The sequence below is a fragment of the Rutidosis leptorrhynchoides genome, chromosome 1 (genome assembly GCF_046630445.1).
Source record: "Rutidosis leptorrhynchoides isolate AG116_Rl617_1_P2 chromosome 1, CSIRO_AGI_Rlap_v1, whole genome shotgun sequence".
In the NCBI taxonomy this organism is placed as follows: domain Eukaryota; kingdom Viridiplantae; phylum Streptophyta; class Magnoliopsida; order Asterales; family Asteraceae; genus Rutidosis; species Rutidosis leptorrhynchoides.
In genome coordinates, this window is record NC_092333.1 from 293,524,561 (window position 1) to 293,527,944 (window position 3,384).

Here is a 3,384-nt window from a genome sequence, read left to right on the forward strand (position 1 = left end):
CATTAACAAGATGCATATATAAGAATATCCCCATCATTCTGGGATACCCTTCGGATATGATATAAATTTCGAAGTACTAAAGCATCCGGTACTTTGGATGGGGTTTGTTAGGCCCAATAGATCTATCTTTAGGATTCGCGTCAATTAGGGTGTCTGTAAGGGGCATATTCGATTTTGATAATTCAACCATAGAATTTAGTTTCACGTACTTGTGTCTATTTTGTAAATCATTTATAAAACCTGCATTTATTCTCATCCCAAAAATATTAGATTTTAAAAGTGGGACTATAACTCACTTTCACAGATATTTCCTTCCTCGGAAATAAGACTTGGCCACGGATCGATTCACGAACCTATACAAATATATACATATATATCAAAGTATGATCAAAATATAATTACAACCATTTTTATTATGTTTTAAAGATTTGAGTGTATTAAGTCAGCTGTCCTCGTTAGTAACCTACAACTAGTTGTCCACAGTTAGATGTACAGAAACAAATCGATATATATTATCTTGAATCAATCCACGACTCAGTGTATACACATCTCAGGCTAAATCACCACTCAAAGTATATATATTTTTGGAATCAACCTCAACCCTGTATAGCTAACTCCAACATTACTGCATATAGAGTGTCTATGGTTGTTCCAAATAATATATATACATGGGTCGATATGATATGTCAAAACATTTGCATACGTGTATATGGTATCCCAAGATTACATAATATATTAGAATACATGTATAATACAATATAAGTTAGCTAGGATATGATTTGTATAGATTTGTTAGACATTTCCCGTAGCTAAAAAGATCAAAAATATCCAATCTTGTTTTACCCATAACTTCTTCATTTTAAATCCGTTTTGAGTGAATCAAATTGCTATGGTTTCATATTGAACTCTAATTTAAGAATCCAAACAGAAAAAGTATAGGTTTATAGTTGGAAATTTAAGTTACATGTCAATTACTAAAGAGGTAGTCATTTCCGTCGAAAGAACGACATCTTGATGACCATTTTGAAAAACATACTTTCACTTTGAGTTTAACCAATATTTTTGGATATAGTTTCATGTTCGTATGAAAAATCATTTTCCCAGAAGAACAACTTTTAAATTAAAATTTATCATAGTTTTTAATTATCCAAACCAAAACAGCCCCCGGTTTCACTACGACGGCGTATATCCGATTTTATGGTGTTCATCGTGTTTCCAGGTTTTAAATCATTAAGTTAGCATATCATATAGATATAGAACATGTATTTAGTTGATTTTAAAAGTCAAGTTAGAAGGATTAACTTTTGTTTGCGAACAAGTTTAGAATTAACTAAACTATGTTCTAGTGATTACAAGTTTAAACCTTCGAATAAGATAGCTTTATATGTATGAATCGAATGATGTTATGAACATCATTACTACCTCAAGTTTTCTGGATAAAACTACTGGAAATGAGAAAAATGGATCTAGCTTCAAAGGATCCTTGGATGGCTTGAAAGTTCTTGAAGCAGAATCATGACACGAAAACAGTTCAAGTAAGATTTTCACTCGAAATAAGATTGTTATAGTTGTAGAAATTGAATCAAAGTTTGAATATGAATATTACCTTGAATTAGAAAGATAACCTACTATAAATAACAAAGGTTCCTTGATCTTAGATGATTACTTGGAATGGATTAGAAAGCTTGGAAGTAGACTTGCAAACTTGGAAGTATTCTTGATTTTTATGAAACTATACTTATGGAATTTATGAAGAACACTTAGAACTTGAAGATGTAACTTGAGAGAGATCAATTATATGAATAAAATTGAAGAATGAAAGTGTTTGTAGGTGTTTTTGGTCGTTGGTATATGGATTAGATATAAAGGATATGTAATTTTGTTTTCATGTAAATAAATCATGAATGATTACTAATATTTTTGTAATTTTATGAGATATTTCATGCTAGTTGCCAAATGATGGTTCCCACATGTGTTAGGTAACTCACATGGGCTGCTAAGAGCTGATCATTGGAGTGTATATACCAATAGTACATACATCTAAAAGTTGTGTATTGTACGAGTACGAATACGGGTGCATACGAGTAGAATTGTTGATGAAACTGAACGACGATGTAATTGTAAGCATTTTTGTTAAGTAGAAGTACTTTGATATGTGTCTTGAAGTCTTTTAAAAGTTTAAGAATACATATCAAAAAACAACATGTATATACATTCTAATGGAGTCGTTAAGTCTTCGTTAGTCGTTACATGTAAGTGTTGTTTTGAAACCTTTAAGTTAACGATCTCAATTAATTTTGTTAACCCAATGTTTATTATATCGAATGAGATGTTAAATTATTATATTATCATGATATTATGATGTATGAATATCTCTTAATATGATATATACATTAAAATATCGTTACAACGATAATCGTTACATATAAGTCTCGTTTCGTAATACTTGAGTTAGTAGTCTTGTTTTTACATATGTAGTTCATTGTTAACACACTTAATGATATATTTAAATATCATTTTATCATGTTAAATATAGTGTATCAATATCTTAATATGATACATATATATTTAGTAGACGTTATCATAACGATAATCGTTATATATATCATTTCGAGTTTCTTAACTTAGTAATCTCATTTATTATGTATATCACACATTTTTAATATACTTAGTGAGATACTTACTCATCATAATCTCATGTCAACCATATATATATGTCTATATATAACACAACATGTAGTTTTTACAATTTTGTAACGTTCGTGAATCGCCAGTCAACTTGGGTGATCAACTGTCTATATGAAACTTAATTCATTTAATCAAGTCTTAACAAGTTTGATTGCTTAACACGTTGGAAACATTTAGTCATGTAAATATCAATCTCAATTAATATATATAAACATGGAAAAGTTCGGGTCACTACAGTACCTACCCGTTAAATAAATTTCGTCCCGAAATTTTAAGCTGTTGAAGGTGTTGACGAATCTTCTGGAAATAGATGCGGGTATTTCTTCTTCATCTGATCTTCACGCTCCCAGGTAAACTCAGGTCCTCTACGAGCATTCCATCGAACCTTAACAATCGGTATCTTATTTTGCTTAAGTCTCTTAACCTCACGATCCATTATTTTGACGGGTTCTTCAATGAATTGAAGTTTTTCATTGATTTGGATTTCGTCCAACGGAATAGTGAGATCTTCTTTAGCAAAATATTTCTTCAAATTCGAGACGTGGAAAGTGTTATGTACAGCCGCGAGTTGTTGAGGTAGCTCCAGTTGGTAAGCTACTGGTACGACACGATCTATAATCTTGAATGGTCCAATGTACCTTGGATTTAGTTTCCCCCATTTACCAAATCGAACAACGCCTTTCCAAGGTGAAACCT